This window comes from Muntiacus reevesi, chromosome 8 (genome assembly GCF_963930625.1).
Source record: "Muntiacus reevesi chromosome 8, mMunRee1.1, whole genome shotgun sequence".
In the NCBI taxonomy this organism is placed as follows: Eukaryota; Metazoa; Chordata; class Mammalia; order Artiodactyla; family Cervidae; genus Muntiacus; species Muntiacus reevesi.
The window spans coordinates 22514891-22534720 of record NC_089256.1 but is presented as its reverse complement, the minus strand read 5'-3'; the positions used below and the strand labels follow the sequence as shown (position 1 = coordinate 22534720).

General features: G+C 45.8%; 1 protein-coding gene across 1 annotated transcript in view; it reads right to left on the bottom strand.

Moving 5' to 3' along the window:
* The window catches only part of SLC37A1 (solute carrier family 37 member 1), a 96429-nt gene that overhangs the window by 75901 nt on the left and 698 nt on the right, over positions 1-19830 (bottom strand). The gene's annotated exons all lie outside the window — the stretch shown is intronic.

Here is a 19830-nt window from a genome sequence, read left to right as displayed (position 1 = left end):
CTCTCGGTTCTGGAGGCCAAAAGGCCGAGCTCAAGATAAGGGCAGGGGACTTCTCTGGCGGTCCGGTGGTTAAGGATTCACCTCCCAGCGCGTGGGGTGCAGGCTTGATTCCTGGCCAGGGAGCTAGCATCACACATGCCTCTCAGCCAAAAAAAAAAAAAAAAAAAAAAAAAAACCACCATAAAAACAAAACAAATATTGCAACAAATTCAATAAAGACTTTAAAAATGGCCCACATTAAGGGGAAAAAAAATCTAATAAAAAGAAAAAAGATGTTGGTAGGTCTGTGCTCCCTCCAAAGTCTCCGGGAAGTTTCTGTTTCATGTCCTTTTCTCAGCTTCTGATGTCACTGGCCATACCAGGTGTTTTTGACCTTGTTGGGGGGTGTGTGTGTGTGTGTGTGTGTGTGTGTGTGTGTGTGTGTGTGTGTGCGTGCCGCTGCGTGTCCAACTCTTTGCAACCCCGTGTGTGTGTGTGTGTGTGTGTGTGTGTGTGTGTGTGTGCCGCTGCGTGTCCAACTCTTTGCAACCCCATGTGTGTGTGTGTGTGTGTGTGTGTGTGTGTGTGTGTGTGTGTGTGTGTGTGTGTGCGCGCGCCGCTGCGTGTCCAACTCTTTGCAACCCCATGGACTGTAGCCCTCCAGGTTCCTTACTGGAGTGAGTTGCCACTTCCTTCTCCGTGTAGGTACATGGCTCTAATCAGCCTCTGTTTTTACCTTCTCCCGGCTTGTATGCATTCACATTGTCTTCTCTCCCTCTGTCTGTATCTCTGTGCTTCCCTCTGATAAGAACACCAGGTATGCTGGATTTATGCTCCCAACTACAGGAGGACTTCAACTAAACTCATTATATCTGCCGTGATCCTATTTCCACTAAGCCACATTCAGAGCTTCAGGGAAGAACATGAATGTGTGGGGCGGTGCAGGGCAGGAGGGGAACATCCTTTAGCCCAGAACAGGCTGGAAGGTTCTATATGAACCTGAACAGGGCTAGGGAGGGCATTCTCAGGTGAGCAGCATCAGGAAGTGGGCACCTGAGGCCCGCGGAGGTCAGGGGAGTGGGCTGTCACTGGGATCCAGGCCGCTGAGGCTGCGGAGGGACCTGTTGGACTGAGAAGGACTTTGGCAGAGGAGCAGCAGGGGGAAGATTCAGAGAGTCCACAACCCCAGCTCCGCTCTGAACCTCCCACTGCCTGGCCTCGGAGGGGGCAGAGGCCAGGGGAGCCTCCTGGACACAGTGCAGCGCTGGACAGATGTGGTCCCTTCCTTGCCAAGAGCTTCCAGCTAGTGGAGGCATCAGGCCACCAGAGATCACACCAACTCACGTTATAATGGGAGACACTGTTGTTGCTGTTTAGTCGCTATGCCTTGTCCGACTCTTTGTGACTCCATAGACTGTAGCCCACCAGGCTCCTCTGTCCATGGGATTTCCCAGGCAAGAATACTGGAATGGGCTGCCATTTCCTCCTCCGGGGGATCTTCCTGACCCAGGGATTGAACCCAAGTCTCTGAGGCACAAGTTATACAGGAAAGGCAGGATAAAGGTGAAATTCCATATTCATCAGTTGTCCAAATAATGAGCTGATTTTCTAGTATTCTTCAAAAGTGAGCCATGAGTTTTTCTGTGCTCTGCGTTTTCATGCTCAGCATTAGCGGGCGGAGCCACAGTCGCTGTGTTTGCATCCACTCCCTTTGTTACTCTCCTCCCTGAATCTCACTGGACCACACTGGCCACCCCTTGGCCAGCGGGAGCCTCTTCTAACTGACTCCTCGGTCCTTCTGCTGTGAGCCAGGCACTGTTTTCTAGGGTGACACGCTGTCCTAGGGAGCTCAGCTCATGCATAACCTGCCCAGACTGGAGTCAGCCCCTCCACCAGGAGGCCAGATCCTGGAGCAGCCAGAAGGGAAGGTGGGGGTGGGCAGGAAAGGGAGCTCCAAGCTTGAATGACACAAGTGCCACTCCAGGGAGAAAGACCAGGGATCCAGAGTATGTGAGGAGGAGCCAGCCTCGGGCTGGAGAAGGGGTGAAGGGAAAGGGCGGGTGAGAAGGCATGAGGGGTGGAGTCTTCCCTCTGTCCCCTCTGTTGCAGAGAGGAGTCAGTTGTGAAAGTGAAGAGGGAGGTCTCTGGGGGAATATCCAGAGAGTTCAGGGGAACCACTGGGAACCCTGGGGAGGGGACAGCAGGTGCAGCTGGGAAACCAGAAGGAAGGTCATGAGATGAACGTCTCTTGGTGCCAATCTGTGAGGCAGTGCAAATGTGTCCGAGAGTCCAGTGGCACTGAGAGAGGACATACCAGTGGACAGCTCCACATGGAAGGCTTGGCTTTCACCACCCTCTATTCACAGAGAACATTCACTCCTTTGCCCTGATCTTAAGAAAGAGGCAATTTCAACCCTGCTGGAAGGTGGGGTCATCCATGTGAGAGAGGAACCAAAAATGAGCACCTACTGTGTACCCAAAGAACTATGGACAGAGGTTCATAACACTGTACAGGAGGCAGTGATCAAGACCATCCCCAAGAAAAAGAAATGCAATAAGGCAAAATGGTTGTTTGAGGAGGCCTTACAAACAGCTTCCCTGGTAGGGCTTCCCTTGCAGTTCAGTCGATAAAGAATCTGCCTGCAGTGCAGGAGACCCTGGTTTGATCCCTGGCTCAGAAAGATCCCCTGGAGAAGGAAATGGCAACCCATTCCAGTATCCTTGCCTGGAAAATCTCAGGGACACAGGAGCCTGGTGGGCTGCAGTCCATGGGGTCACAGTTGGGCATGACTGAGCGACTAACACTTACTTACATATGGCTGAGAAAAGAAGAGAAGCGAAAGGCAAAGGAGAAAAGGAAAGATATACCCATCTGAATACAGAGTCCCAAAGAATAGCAAGGAGAGATAAGAAAACTTTCCTCAGTGATCGATGCAAAGAAATAAAGGAAAACAACAGAATGGGAAAGACTAGAGATCTCTTCAAGAAAATTAGAGATAGCAAGGAAACTTTTCATGCAAAGGTGGGCAAAATAAAGGACAGAAATGATATGGATCTAACAGAAGCAGAAGATATTAAGAACAGGTGGCAAGAAAACACAGAAGAACTATACAAAAGTATCTTAATGACCCAGATAACCACTCACCAAGCCAGACATCCTGGAGTCTGAAGTCAGGTGGAACTTAGGAAGTATCACTATGAACAAAGCTAGCAGAGGTGATGGGATTCCAGCTGAGCTATTTCAAATCTTAAAAGATGATACTGTGAAAGTGCTGCACTCAATATGCCAGCAAATTTGGAAAACTCAGCAGTGGCCACAGGACTGGAAAAGGTCAGTTTTCATGCCAATCCCAAAGGAAGGTAATGCCAAAGAATGTTCAAACCACCGCACAACTGCACTCATCTCACACACTAGCAAAGTAATGCTCAAAATTCTCCAAGCCAGGCTTCAATAGTACATGAACAGTAAACTTCCAGATGTTCAAGCTGGATTTAGAAAAGGAAGAGGAACCAGAAATCAAATTGCCAACATCTGTTGGGTCATTGAAAAAGAGAGTTCCAGAAAAACATCTACTTTTGCTTTATTGACTATGGCAAAGCCCTTGACTGTGTGGATCACAAAAAACTGTGGGAAATTCTGAAAGAGATGGGAATACCAGACCATCTTACCTGCCTCCTGAGAAATCTGTATGCAGGTCAAGAAGCAACAGTTAGAACTGGACATTGAACAGACTGGTTCCAAATCGGGAAAGGAGGACGTCAAGGTTGTATGTTGTCACCCTGCTTATCTAACTTATATGCAGAGTACATCATGTGAAATGCCAGAGTGGATGAAGCACAGCTGGAATCAACATTGCTGGGGGGAATGTCAATAATCTCAGATATGCAGTAACACCACCCTTATGGCAGAAAGCAAAGAGGAGCTAAAGAGCCTCTTGATGAAAGTGAAAGAGGAGAGTGGAAAAGTTGGCTTAAAACTCAACATTCAGAAAACAAAGGTCATGGCATCTGGTCCCATCACTTCATGGCAAATAGATGGGGAAACAATGGAAACAGTGACAGACTTTATTTTAGGGGGCTCCAAAATCACTGCAGATAGTGACAGCCATGAAATTAAAAGATGTTTGCTGCTTGGAAGCGAAGCTAGGACCAACCTAGACAGCATATTAAAAAGCAGAGACATTACTTTGCCAACAAAGTCTGTCTAGTCAAAGTTATGATTTTTCCAGTAGTCATGTATGGATGTGAGAGTTGGACCATGAAGAAAGCTGAGCGCCAAAGAACTGATGCTTTGAACTGGGGTGTCAGAGAAGACTCTTGAGAGTCCCTTGGACTGCAAGAAGATCAAACCATTCAATTCTAAAGGAAATCAGTCCTGAATATTCATTGGAAGGACTGATGTTGAAGCTGAAACTCCAATACTTTGGCCACTTGATGCAAAGAACTGACTCATTGGAAGAGAACCTGATGCTGGGAAAGATTGAAGGTAGGAACAGAAGGGGCTGACAGAGGATGAGATGGTTGGATGGCACCAATGACTCAATGAACATGAGTCTGAGCAAGTTCTGAGAGTTGGTGATGAACAGTGAAGCCTGGCATGCTGCAGTCCATGGGGCTGCAAAAAGTTGGACACGGCTGAGCGACTGAACTTAACTACGTGCACAATGAGCTCTGTGTAGAAGCAGGGGTTGCCATGAGAAATAAGATAGAAAAAAAAAAAAAGGACCTTCCATCCAGAAGCTCTGTCTCTGCAGGGAAACCATGAGACATGGCAGGTGCAAATCCAGAGAGGGCAGACATTGCCTGGGGAGGACAGAGGGGGGCAAGGGCCCCAGCAGGGAGCCTTGAGGAAGCTGGGCTTCAGAACACAAGAAAATGCCTCCAGCTTCAAGGCATGGAAAGCATGAAATATTGTTGGAGAGATAAGGAAAGGTAACATCAGAACATGTTTACTTACTGTAAAGGCATCTCATTTTATCTCTACTGATCAAAAAGCAAGAATTCTAGCAGTATGGGGTGGTCAACCAGTGCACCAGGGGGGTTTTTGGTTCAGTTACTAATGTTGTTGGTAAAGAACAGAATGAAAAGCCTCCCACTAGAAGCATGTCCTGTACTGCAGGCAGATAAGAGTCCACATGCCAAGGAGTGGTGGCCCCACCAAGGCTGCAGAAGCAGGCCTGCGAAGTCCCCGAGGGCCCTCAGAGAAGGCCAGGCCTTCAGGCTTGCCTGGTAGCTCAGTGGTGAAGAATTCACCCACTAACGCAGAAGACGCAGGTTTGACCCCTGATCCCACAAGACTCACAGCAACTAAGCCATGGTATCACAATGACTGAGCCTGTGTGCTACAGCCGAGCAGCTGCAACTACTGAAGTCCTTCACCCGGGATCCTGTGCTAGGCAACAAAAGAAGCTACTGCAGTGAGAAGCCTGCGCACTGCAGCTAGAGAGTAGCCCTCGCTCTCTGCAGCTAGAGAAAGTCTGAGCAGTAACGAAGACCCAGCACAGACAAAGATAAATAAATAAAAAGAAGGCCAGGCCTTGGGGTGCTGCAAGCTGCCAGCCTCTTGACTCAACCCTAGCTGACTCACTCTGTCCCCACCCGAGGCTCTCGTCTGCATGGGAAGGGCCCAGGCAGCAGGGTTTAACAGTATTAGAAACATTCTCAGGGAATGTCAGAGACTGAGGTCGGCTCCAAAACAAGAGTGCAGAGAAGAGGTCTAAGCTGGACAGAACAATCTCAGGGAACTCATAGTTTCTTTAGAAACAGATAAACGGGTCAGAGTGGAGAGTTGCTGCCTCTGGGCTGTGAGAAGAGGCACAAAAAGGACCAAGTCATGTTTTCTCAAATAGAATAATAATAATAATAAAATTAATGTTAAAAAAAAAAAAAAAAGGCACACACACACATGCTTAGCCTAGGCCATGACTCATTAGTGGTAGGATTTTAGACCTCCTGATCCTGTGGCTCAGCTGGTAAAGAATCTGCCTGCAATGTGAGAGACCTGGGTTCGATCCCCGGGTTGGGAAGATCCCCTGGAGAAGGGAAAGGCTGCCCTTTCCCTGGCCTGGAGAATTCCATGGACTGTATCCTCATGGGGTTGCCTGGAGAATTCCATGGACTGTATCCTCATGGGGTTGCAAAGAGTCGGACATGACTAAACAACTTTCACATCCTGCGTTAGGATGCATTTTGTGGAGAGGAGCTTTGCAAATCCTGGGATAACACCGAACATGGAGGCACCCGCCCATATGCAAGGGTGTGTGTTTTAGTCACTCAGTTGTGACCCCATGGACTGCAGCCCGCCAGGCTCCTCTGTCCATGGGATTCTCCAGGCAAGAATACTGGAGTAGGTAGTCAACCCCTTCTCCAGGGGATCTCCCCAACCCAGGGATCTAATACGCATCTCCTGCTCTGGCAGGCAGATTCTTTACTGTCTGAGCTGTTCTGTGATAACATCTAACACTGAGGCAACTGCCTATTTGCAAGGGTGGCCCTCGGCAAACCGCCTGTGTAAGACAGGGTCAAATATCCCTGCTCCTAGTCCCTGGTGATGTTTCTTGCTTTCCTTCTGTGCTGTAATGAGGGGAGTGGTCCCTGGAAAATGCCTGAGAGCCCTGGGAGTAGCCAGACCCTGGCTCCACAGGGACTGCTAGATATTTGTACTGATCTACGCTTTCAGCCAGGAACCCCCCACACCCACCCCAGGGCTAACTTGTTGCTGGAGCCCATCTGTTCTAATTCCTCCTAGTTTTAAGCCTATAGGTAGTAGGTCAGGGAGAGGAAAATAGGAATCTGGGTCATCAACAAAGAAGTGGAGTCATACCTCACTCCCCTCTCCCCCTCCCAGCTGAGCTAGTGCAGATAAACAGGATAAGAAAGCTGGAATCTTTTTTTTTTTTTTAAGATTTTTTTATGCTGGTCATTTTAAAGTCTTTATTGAATTTGTTACAGTATTGATTCTGTTTTTTTATGTTTTGGTTTTTTGATCCCAAGGCATGGGGGACCTTAACCTCCCTGCCAGAGATTGAACCTGTGCCCCTTGCATTGGAAGGTGAAGCCTTAATGCACTGGACCACCAGGGAAGTCTGCAAGTTGGAATTTTTTTTATAAGGTGTTCCACAAAGCTCGACACTTTTCATTCTAGGTGTGGTTTGGTAAAGTATGTGTTATAAATCACGGGGTTGGGCTTTAAATTTCCCTCTGGGTCTGTATTTGGTGATTTATGAAGAGGGGGTACTTTTATTTGAAACAATATGTTAACAGCCTGGTGGGCGAATGCGGCTATAGTGGGCCCTGTTCACCTTTGGATTCTGCATCTGTAGATTCAACCAACCCGTGGATGGAAAATATTAAAAAAAAAAAAAAATTCAAGAAAGCCCCCAAAAACAAAACTTGAATTTGCTACACATCAACAACTATTGACATAGCATTGACATTGTATTAGGTATTAGAAGTCATCTAGAGACAACCTGACTTCAAGCTAGGCTTCAACAGTATGTGAACCAAGAACTTCCAAATGTACAAGCTGGGTTCAGAAAAGGCAGAAAAAGCTGGGTTCAAATTTCACCAGAGATGAAATTGCCAACATCTGCTGGATCATAGAGAAAGCAACATAATTTCAGAAAAACATCTACTTCTCCTTTATTGACTATGCAAAAGGCTTTGACAGTGTGGATCACAACAAACTGAAAAATTCTTTTTCTCTTTTTTTTGAAAACTCTTAAAAAGGTGAGAATACCAGACCGGCTTACAGGCTCTTGAGAAATTTGTATTTGGGTAAAGAAGCAATAGTTAGAACTGGACACGGAACAACAGACTAGTTCAAAACTGGGGAAGGAATACTTCAAGGATGTATATTGTCACCCTGCCTATTTAACTTATATATAGAGTACATCATGCAAAATGCCGGACTGGATGAATCACAAGCTGGAATCAAGACTGCCGGGAGAAATACCAACAACCTCAGATATGTATATGATACCACTTTAAGGGCAGAAAGTGAAGGGGAACTAAAGAGCCCCTTGAAGAAGGTGGAAGAAGAGAGTGAAAAAGCTGGTCTGAAAGTCAACATTCAAAAAACTAAAATAATGGCATCTGGTCCCATTACTTCATAGCAAATAGAGGGGGAAAAGTGGCAGCAGTGACAGACTTTATTTTCTTGGGCTCCAAAATCACTGCAGATGGTGACTGTAGCTATGAAATTAGAAGATGCTTGTTCCTTGGAAGGAAAGGTATGACAAACCTAGACAGTGTATTAAAAAGCAGACACATCACTTTGCCAACAAAGGTCAGTAGAATTAAAGATATGGTCTTCCCAGTAGTCATGTATGGATGCAGGAGTTGGACCATAAAGAAGGCTGGATGCTAAAGAACTGATGTTTTTGAACTGTGGTATTGGAGAAGATTCTTGATAGTCCCTTGGGTTGCAAGGAGATCCAACCTGTCAAACCTAAAGGAAACCAACCCTGAATATTCATTGGAATGACTGATGCTGAAGCTGAGGTTCCAATACTTTGGCCACATGATGTGAAGAACCAACTCATTGGAAAAGACCCTGATGCTGGGAAAGATTGAGAGCAGGAGGAGAAGCGGGTGGCTGAGGATGGGATGGTTAGATAATCTAACCATAATCTAAACAACGACAGAGATAGAGTATATTCGAGGATGAATGTGGGTTCTTTACCAGCTGAGCCACAAGGAAAGCCCTGTATGCAGATAGGATACCATATAAAGGACTTGCGCATACTTAAGTTTGGTGTCTACTGGAGGTGGGATTCTAGACTCGACTTCCCACAGAAACCGAGAGGCAATTGTGCTCATGTTCTCTCTACTAAACCCATTTATTCCCAGCCAACATGGAGCCTGGGAAAGTCTGGCTGTGCACGGGGAGGCTCTCTGCCCAGGCAGCTGAATCCACCTTGCTCACCCGGGGTGACAGTGCCAGCTCCCACCACAGCTTCCAAAGATGACCTCGGCACTCACTGTGGTCACTGGAAGGCTTGGCCCTGGGCTCCGCCAGGTGCTATCTTTTCTAGATCACTCACTGGACTAGGACATAGTTCACTTCAGTCACTTCCTGACTCTCCTCTTTGTGGAGGGAGAGGGGAATGACTTGTTTATGTCTTCTGATGACTGCATTTGCTTTACAACTGCCTAGAGGCTTGTCCTAGCAGCTAGAGCATCAAAAACCAGACCTGGGGAAGACAGAGAGACATACAGACAAGCAGGGATGCCGGAATCATAGAGATAGAGAACAGGCCAGAACCTAGGGCTGAGAAAGGGCTTTTGAGGGTCATTGCAGAGCGGGGGGAAGCAGGTACCCAGAGAAGACACGTGAAACAGTGTTTTCTTAGTAACAGACTGGAGTACAGTTTCCTCAAGTACCAACTCTACATCCTTCAAATGTGTATTGAACATTTCCACTCATTCTTTTATCAAATCTTGATTGAGTCAAAATAATTTTAAGAGGAGTGTGGAAAAAAGCCAGCTTAAAATTCAACATTCAAAAACTAAGATCATGGCATCCAGTCCCATCACTTCACGGCAAATAGATGGGGAAAGAGTGACAGACTTTATTTTCTTGGGCTCCAAAATCACTGCAAATGGTGACTGCAGTCATGAAATCAAAAGATGCTTATTCCGTGGAAGAAAAGCTATGACTGACCTAGACAGCATATTAAAAAGCAGAGACATTACTTTGCCAACAGGGTAGGTCTAGTCAAAGCTATGGTTTTTCCAGTAGTCATGTATGGATGTGAGAGTTGGATAATAAAGAAAGCTGAGCTCTGAAGAATTGATGCTTTTGAACTGGGGTGTTGGAGTAGATTTGAGAGTCCCTGGGATTGCAAGGAGATCAAACCAATCAATCCTAAAGGAAATCAGTCCTGAATATTCACAGGAAGGACTGATGCTGAAGCCGAAACTCCAATACTTTGGCCACCTGATTCGAAGAGCTGACTGATTGGAAAAGACCCTGATGCTGGGAGGGACTGAAGGCAGGAGGAAAAGGACACGACAGAAGATGAGATGGTTGGATGGCATCACCAACTCGATGAGTCTGAGCAAGTTCCGGGAGTTGGTGATGGACAGGGAAAGCTGGCATGCTGCAGTCCGTGTGGTCACAAAGAGTCAGACACCACTGAGCAACTGAACTGAAGTGAGCTGAACTAAGGTGAAATGCCTCCCCCATGACTCAGCGTTAAAGAATCTGCCTGCCAATGTGGGAAGCACAGGAGGTGCAGGTTCAGTCCTTGAGTGGGGAAAATCCCCTGACAAAGGAAATGGCAACCCACTCCAGTATTCCTGCCCGGAAAATTCCACTGAAAGAGGAGCCTGGTGGGCTACAGTCCATGGGGTCACAAAACGTCAGACAGGATTGAGCATGGACACGGGCAGGAACTTTAAGATGAAATACTATTGTTTTTGGAAAACACCTTTGAAGACCTGTGTCACCCCATAATCCTAAGTGAAAAATAAAACGACTCCAATTAAATACAAATACATCCCCATTCAAGAAGGTTGGGAGGATAAGCGGAGGATATGAGAAGTCTTTGGGAGGCAGGGTTAGTGGTCATCTTTTACCTGCCTCTTTATACTTTACTGTATTTTCCCAATTTGCTGAGAGCATTTAGTAACTTTAATAATCCAAGTCTATGCTGTGTGCTAGACTGCAGGGGTCAGGCCCTGTCCCCCTAGGGAGGTTGACCCAGAAACACAAGTCACAACTAGGCGGGGGTGGGGGGGGCAACAACCACAGCCAGAGGGGTGTCAGAAGGAGCCAGAGAGGCGTCTCACCATCAGGAGAGGCGGCCCCCAGAGGTGACATCTAGGTAAGGTACAGTAAGTCCCCTATGTATGAATGAGTTCCATTCCAAGTTCAGTTTGTTCCTAAGTACAACAAATTCAGCCTAGGTACCCAATGAACACAATCAGCTATATATAGTACTGTACTGTGATAGATTTATAACACTTTTCACACAAATAATCCATAAAAAAAAAAACCAAACACAAAAAATAAAGAAAAGAAACGTTAATATTATAGAATAGTACCTTGAAAAGTACAAGTAGTCCAGTACAACAGCTGACCTACGGGGGCTAGCACTGAGTGAGCAGGCAAGAAGAGTTACTGACTGACTGGAGGAGGGAGAGGAGGTGGGAGATGGGAGAGCTGAAGGGTCACCAGCAATGGGAGACGGAGGGCAAGCTGCAGTTTCAATCATGCCTGACGTTGACGGAATGCACGTTTGAATCTTTGACAGTTCACAACTTGAAGATTCGTATGCAGGGGACTTCCTGTATTAAAGCTGAAGAACTATTCCCCAGGTAGAGAATATGGGTCTTGTGTTTCAGAGAACAAAGGAACAACATACAGGGATCCATGAGGGTGTCATGGAGAAATGTGATCTGAATAGTTTAGCAATAGCTAATGTTGAGGGAGAAGGGGCCCTGGGGTGGGGCAGGGAGGGTCCTTATCTCCACAAATAATCAAGGAAATACAAACGAAAGGCACTTCTGAGACGCTGCTCTGCCCAGAAAATGAGCAGAGAAGAGAAATGACTTACAGCAGGCGAGGGAGCAGCAGCGATCAGTCACTCTGCTGGAGTGGGCAGGAATGGACCGGCTGTTCTAGAAGGCAATGTGGGAGTAGGTGTTTATAGTCTTAGGGTTCCTTGCCATCATCCCGTAACCCTTCATCCTATATAACTGAATTCTACAGTAGAGTCGGATTCGAGATGTAGACACAGACCTATGCGCTCAGAGGGTTATGACTTTCCTCATTTCTTCATTCATTTCTTTAGTTGGGGGAGAGGTTCCCAGGTGTTCACTGAGTGACTTTGTGACGTTACTGACATTTCTGAATATTTATTCCTCTGTACGCCATCAAATATTATACAATCAATGACTTCAAGAGTTCAGTTAAACATACATATTACATTTCCCCAGCATCTGGCGTTTCCAGAGCATTCTCATTCTCAACATCTTATTTGACCCTTATGACCTCCGGCAGGTGGGGCAGCCTGATTCTGGGAAGTGTGGACGTGTCACTCAGCTTGCAGCCTCCTCCTCTGCTCCTTACTCGGAGAGACTCGTCTCGCCCTGAAAGGTGCAGTCCCTTGTCCCATGGGGTCTCCCACAGGTAACAGGTGACATCAAACGCAGAACCAACCTTCTTATCTGCTAGTTGGGAAGGACATTCATTTTAGAATAAGGCATTAACATGTAGCCATCAGATATTATAGCTTCAGTAAATTTTTTAATAGCATGGATTGATGTCAAATTTGTCCCAAATGAGCCTGTTAATTTTTTTTTTCTCATTTCCTCGTAACCCCTAGTATTTGACTAGGGACCCAGCACACACTGAGTCATAGTTATTTAACTGATATACTGAGAGAGCCCCTTGAAAATGAAATCTGATGTAAGGAGAATTAAAAACAACAACAACAACAACAAGATATGAACTAGAAGAAAAAAAGAATGTAAAGTTGATATATTTTATCTTTTCTTTCCTTTCCAAGTGTTGCATAAAGTACAATTCTGTTGCAAAATGCTAGCTAACACAACTGTGATAAACTTCTTCTATTGAGGGCTTACTGTGTGCCTGGCACTGCTATCAGGTGGGGGAAGGGAGCACAGTCTGTATCCTCAAGCTGCAGCCCAACATGAAATATTTGTCCAGCTTCCTGATGTTTCCGTCTCCACCCTGGTTGACTCTACTAACCTGTCAGGCCACTGGTTGTGATGAATTACTGCATAATCCCACGACCTGAGTGGAAAAGAATTTATTTCCTCTCTGAACCACAGTTTTCTCAATATCCTTTCATTAAACTGCATAACTTGGGTAGGTGTGTAGGGATGTGTATTTCCTTCTTGTCAACTGCCACTCTTATAAGAGTGATAATCATAGATTATAGCCCGCCAGGCTCCTCTGTCCATGGGATTCTACAGACAAGAATCCTGTAGTGGGTAGCCATTCCCTTCTCCAGGGGATCTTCCCAAGCCATGGATTGAACCCAGGTTTCCAGTATGGCAGTCATATTCTCTACCATCTGAGCCACCAGGGAGTTGTACTCATTTAAGAGACATAACCTCAAACAGTTAAAAGAGCTCCTTACACATAGAAACCTACTTCTCTGTATATTTCCAGAAACTTCTGTCACTTTCCACATTACAGGTATTAGTGGTATTGAATATAAGCATTAAACATCATCTGCTGTTCACAGAGTAAGTTCTGACTGTCACAATTACCTGGCTGGACCATCTTTGGCAGCTTGATCCTTTCCAGGAAGACACAATTGAAAATGACCAAGATAATCTGGAGTCAAAATTTACCCAAAGACCTATTGATGAATAGAATGTGTTTGTCTCCACATGAGTAACCAAAGTGTAATTATTAATAATAATAGTGGACATTTACTATTACTGTTGAGCAACATCAATGTAATTATTAATGATAATAGCTAGTATTTACCAGGTGCTTTACTGTGTGCTGGGCACACACTAAGCTCATTATAAACATCTTATTTAGGCCTCACAATAACCTTAAAAGGACAGTGAACTATTACCTCCATTTTACTCAGAAGGAAGCAAACAAAGTTAAGATTTCAAATTTGGGTCTGACTCCTACCCACTAAATGCCATAAAAACTATTTTTTAAAAAAAGCAACTGCAGTGCCTTTGTTTTTATACTTATCTGTAGGTACACCTCTAAGTGTGTGTTTGTGCATATATAGGAGTTCAATTTTCCTGGGCTCCAAAATCACTGCAGATGGTGACTGCAGCCATGAAATTAAAAGATGCTTGCTCCTTGGAAGAAAAGCTATGAACAAGCTACACAGCATACTAAAAAAGCAGAGACATTACTTTGCTGACAAAGGCTCATCTAGTCAAAGCTATGGTTTTTCCAGTAGTCATGTATGGATGTGAGGTATGGGTGTGAGACCATAAAGAAAGCTTAGCATCGAAGAATTGATGCTTTTGAACTGGGGTGTTGAAGAAGACTCTTGAGAGTCCCTTGGACAGCAAGGAAGTCAAAGAAGTCAATCCTAAAGGAAATCCATCCTGAATGTTCATTGGAAGGACTGATGTTAAAGGTGAAACTCCAATATTATGGCTACCTGATGAGAAGAACTGACTCATTGGAAAAGACCCTGATCCTGGGGAAGACTGAAGGTAGGAGAAGGGGATGACAGAGGATGGGATAGTTGGATGCCATCACCCACTTGATGGACATGAGTTTGAACATGTTCCGGGAGTTGGTGATGGACAGGGAAGCCTGGCATGCTGCAGTTCATGGGGTTGCAAAGAGTCAGACAAGACTGAGTGACTGAACTGAACTGAGCTGAACTGAGTTCAATTCCCAAGAATACAAGTATTTTAATAAACAACCTTCCATTTCCACAGTGAAGATGGGCCTGAATTCATTATGTTGAAAAGTCTCTGGTTTTTATCTGGGCAGTTTGTAAACAAACAGAGAACCAACCCTATTTGCATCAGTCCTCAGGGACTTTTCTCTGCCTCCACGGTCCCTGGTGGCTCAGTCAGGAAGGAATCAGCCCATAGTGTGGGAGACTTGGGTTTGATCCCTGGGTTGGGAAGGTCCCCTGGAGAAGGAAATAGCAACCCAGTCCAGTATTCTTGCCGTGAGAATCCCATGAACAGCCTGGCGGACTGCTGCCCATGGGGTCGCAAAGTCGGACACCACTGAGCGACTTACCGAGCACAGCTCTCTTAAGCGGGGACGAGCCTCAACTGGGCCAGTCGCCATGGCAACTGCCAGGCAGCCCGACCCCGCTAGGAGGCGAGTCAGAAAGGTGTGGAAGACTGGAAGCGGGCCCCCGGGAGGCCTCCAGGACACTTTCCTCCCCCCGCCCGGGGCAGCCCCACCCTATAAGCACAAGGCACCCTCCTCAGCTCCTCAGCGCTGAACCTTCGACGGGGTTTCCTTCACTCCTTTTCGCTGGGGGTGGGGGAGGTAGAGAGAGGAGGGCCTCTCATTCATGTTTAAGAAAAGCAAAAAGATAACTTCTGCCTGGGGGAACGGGGCTCAGAGAAACCGTGGTCGCGGCCTTCTCCACTCACCTGAGGCCCCGCCGCCGCCGCGCCCCTGCCTTCTCCCGCGGAGGCCTTATCTGCGCAAGGGTGGGGCGGGGGGAAGGGGAGAGGACTGGAACCCCCTCCCGGGGGCTGATGGGAAGGGCCGGCTGGCTGGGGGGTTACGGAAGTGCCTCCAGGGCCAGGGGAGGAAGTGGAAAAGGACTTCCTCCTTTTTCCAGGGAAGAAACTCCTCCTAGTGATGGCCTCACCTTTTCGCCAGTCTTCCGGTGAGCGCTCTGCAGGCCTCCAGAGTTGGAAAGCTCTGCTTCTCTGATCACCAAATGCTTGCCTGTCACCTGGGGGTTAAGGGTCACATGGGCCGGGGCTGCCCGGTGTCCCATTGACCTAAGGAGGCCTTTTCTGGTCTCTCCTAGGGAGAGGGTGGATGGGGCTCCCAGCCTGACCTGAGCGACAGCATCCTCTTTCTGGAAGCAATCTCTGGGCTAGTTGCTGCTGCAGGAGGCTGGGGGTCCAGTCCTGAATGGACTAAGTCACTTTGCCTTATTTGGACAGCTGCTAAACCTGCAGGATAATGAAATTACTATAGATTGGCTGAAAGATATTTTCGAGGGATGCTGGTGATTTAGTCAGCAAGTCATGTCTGACTCTTGTTACCTCATGGACTATAGCCCCCCAAGCTCCTCTGTCCATGGGATTCTCCAGGCAAGAATACTGGAGTGGGTTACCTTTTCCTTCTCCAGGGGGTCTACACAACCCAGGGATCAAACCTGGGTCTCCTGCATTGCAGGCGAATTCTTTACCAATAGAGCCACAAGGGACTTTGGGGGGCAGGGGGACTCTGACTTATTTGCCTAAGACATAAATCAAATTGTTAGTTTTAGGATCTAATAACTCAATGGCTAGACATCCAGCTGCTTATGGTGTGATACAGAGCAGGGTGTGTTTAAACAACTTTCTGGTTTTTTTAATCAAAGGATCTTTGAGCCAGTGGTTCTCCACTTGGTAGGTGGTTAAGGTCACTTCCAGAAACCATAGTTATTCCTTTAAATCAGAGATCTGGGGGGAGGGCAATAGAATACAGTGATTAACAGTAATAGCTTGAGTCAGGTGGCATGGTTTGAATGCCATTGGCTGTGTGATTTTGAGCAATGTCTTTACCTCTCTGTGGCTTCTTTTCCTTAGCTGTACAATGGGGAAATGACAGTGATTATTTAAGAAGACAATTCCTATAAAACTCTTCAAACACTGCCAGCACAGTCAGAACATTATTACTTCCTGGCATTGTGAGAGGAAATTTGAATTTCTGACATTTTTTTTTTATGTGCAGAAAAGTTAACATCTAGTTGCATTCTTGATTGTATTTCCATTTCATTCCAGATTTCTAATATTTAAAATGTTTTGAGGTTTTATTATAAAAAGACATGGTCCACTGAATTAAATGTGGCATCTGTCAAATATAAAGAAGAAATTCACAATCATCTGTCCTTCTAAAGTCCCCACTTTTTCCCACAAGAAGTACTGTTCATTTGGGGTGTTTACAATGTTTTTAACTTTGCAGCTAACAAACAATATAATTGTATGGTCTTGTGTGTTAATCTGCTTATACATTGTTTCCTTTTCCTAAGAGTGATGGATTTGGGTCTGATATGTGGTAAAGACTGCAACCTTCCATTGTGCAGCTGTTTCAGAAGGAAAGGTCTGTGTGTTCTGGAAGACCTGGGGATTATTTGGATATCTGCCTCATGGATTTGGGCTCTGTAATGCTTCCAGTAAGAGCAAACTCTGTGTTTCCTCAGTCACTGCTTCCTTCCCCAGCAACATCCCACAACATGCCTTTAGGGGGAGGTGGGTATGAGAACTTTCTATTACTAGTGTGTGATTATTTTGTAATATCTTTGTTGATAGAATTATATAGCTATCAAAATAAACAATGTACTAATAAAGTGTCATCTTTGATCCCCAGGGCAGCTGTTTGAGTTGGGAAGTGTTTATTCCCCTCAGTTAACAGGTTGGGATATGACAGTTGGACCATAAAGAAGGCTTTATGACCCATAAAGAAGGGTTAAAGAATTGTTACTTTTGAACTGTGGTGCTGGAGAAGACTCTTGAGAGTCCCTTGGACAGCAGTGAGATCAAATCAGTCAATCTTAAAGGAAATCAACCCTTAATGTTCAATGGAAGGACTGATGCTGAAGCTGAAGCTCCAACACTTTGGTCACCTGATGTGAAGAGCCAACTCATTGGAAAAGACTCTGATGCTGGGAAAGATTGGGGGCAAGAGGAGAAGGGGGCAACAGAAGATGAGATGGTTGGATGGCACCAATAATTCAATGGACATGAGTTTGAGCAAATTCTGGGAGATAGTGAAGGATGGGGAAGCCTGGCGTGCTGCAGTCACAAAGAGTTGGACATAACTTAGCAACTGAACAACAACAGCAGGATAGGTAACTGAGGCTCAGAGGATTTGTGAGTTCCCTGAGGTCACCAAAGCTAATAGGCTGTGGGATCCCAGACTTGAAAGTTGGGCATTTTGGCTCTAGGTGAGTAATGTTTCCACTAAATGAAGATGACTTTAAGATCTGTTTTCCCTCCATTTAGATCAATTTTTTAAAGTATTAGATTTAAATAAGTAAAAATTGGGAATATTATTATTATAGAAGGTATTAAACCTTTTAAAAGCCACCAAGAATACCATGCAATATTTAGATTTAAGATAAAACACAGTTATTTGTATAATTTGCAAAAACACATTAAGAATTAGATATACAAATGTACAATGGCCAAATCATAATTAAAAACTGAATTTTGATCCACAACTTACAGCAGCAAGCCCAGGAAACCAACCCACTATCTACAGTAAACTTTCCAGAAAACCACCCTACTGTAGGCCAGACTCGCAGGAAGTCAGTTCTTTTCTAACAGATCCAGGAGCAAATAAGAACCCCTTTAACAATAGGCTCCAAATGGGACTTCCCAGGTGACTCAATGGTAAAGAATATGCCTGCCAATGCAGGAGACACAGGAGATGATCTCTGGGTAGGGAAGATCCCCTGGTGGAAGAAATGGAAAACCACTCCAGTACTCTTGCCTGGAGAATCCCACAGACAGAGGATCCTGGCGGGCTACAGTCCATGGGGTCACAGAGTCAGACACGACGAGCACACATGCACCACCAAATGGCCAGGACTTGATTAACAGCTGAGAGTGTACCTAATTTTTGCCCCCGTTTTCACCTTAGACCAATCAGAGAAAGCTGAATTTCTACCCTCACCAATCACCTAGGATGCCTGGGTTCTCCTGAGCCCTCCAGCAGCTTCCCCATACTCTCAGCCTCCAGTCAGGATACTAAATTCTTACCTTTTTTCCACTATAAAGTTTTCCCACTCCTCTGCCTGCTTTTTTAGTCTCTTTCAAAATATGAGTGATCGTGACTGACCCTCTTGCTAGAGCAAGCCCCAAATAAAAGTCTTTGCTTTCTCTCATTGGGTGGTCTTTGTTTATTTCCACATGCAAAATAGAGATGCTTTCAAGTATAGGTGATAAAGGAAGAACATATTTGTATCTCACCAGGGGATCTAAAGGCTCACATAAACTGGATTTTCGTGGCTTGGTTGATCATCCATTGTGTGCAAAACACTTTGCTAGGTGCTGTGGGGAGACAGAGATGAGGGCAGTGTAGCTTCTGAGTGTCCAATAATCAGACAACCACCTGGATGACTGCGTGAGATAGAGCTTGCCCTGTGTGTATGATAAAGATGGCTAAAGGTACAATGGGATTTAAGAGAAAGGCAGTGAGAACAACTCACTTGAAGGATCAGAAGAAGCTGCAGGTGGAAGGTGTCCAATATTTAGAGTAAAAAATTAAAAATACAGAGAAATATGGTTAATATATACTAATAAAAGCTCACTGCTTTAAATTTTGCATGTTGTCACGCTCAGACCTTTAAACTAGGTAGACAGATGGATAGATAGATAATAGACAGATGATACAGAGAGGGGAAGTCCTTTCCTCTTTCTCCAACCTTGTTGCCCTCTTCCTCCCAGAGGGGGGCATCCTTATCATGAATTTGGAGGTTTTTCTGGAAGTGGTTCCTTAGCCAGTCTTTGAAGAATGGCTCTGACTATAAAAAGGCAAGGCCATCAGAAGAAAGACTTCCAGGGGAAGCATCTGGCACAGGCAAAGACACAGACGTGGGGAAGTGAAGGACAGTGCTCATGGTTTGCTTTTATCTAAATCATGTAGCAAGTTTAGGAAGGTGTTGATGGACCAGGAGGCTGAGAGAATGACTTGGGTTTGAATATGGAGATAGTGAATACAGTGGTCTGCATGCAGTCTGGTCTGCACGTGAGTTCCTGAGTAGAGGAGGAGGGTAGGGTGGTTAAGAGTGCCTAAGTCTGGAGACAAGCAGGCTGAATCAGAGCCTACTGCCAGAGTTAACAAGGGGAGGAAGAAGGCCTAGATTGGGGTGGTGACAGAGAAACTGGGAAGGAGATCATGAGGGGTCCTGGGCAGACTAAGTGTCAGATAACTGGAGGGAAGATAGGAAGAGAGGCGCATTTAAGAGTGGGAATGAGTGTGAATGTGTGTGTGTGTGTGTGTGTGTGTGTGTGTGTGAGGGAGCGAGCTCCACTGGGGACTCCCAGGAGACTGGTCTCACATCTGGGATGAAGGAGGGGTGTCAAACCCTGACGAGCATCAGGGTAGAGGGTAGACTTGCATCTGCTAATGAGTCGCAGCTGACTCCTTGAGTCAGAATATGCTTACAAACACAAGAAAAGATATCGAAGAACGCATCT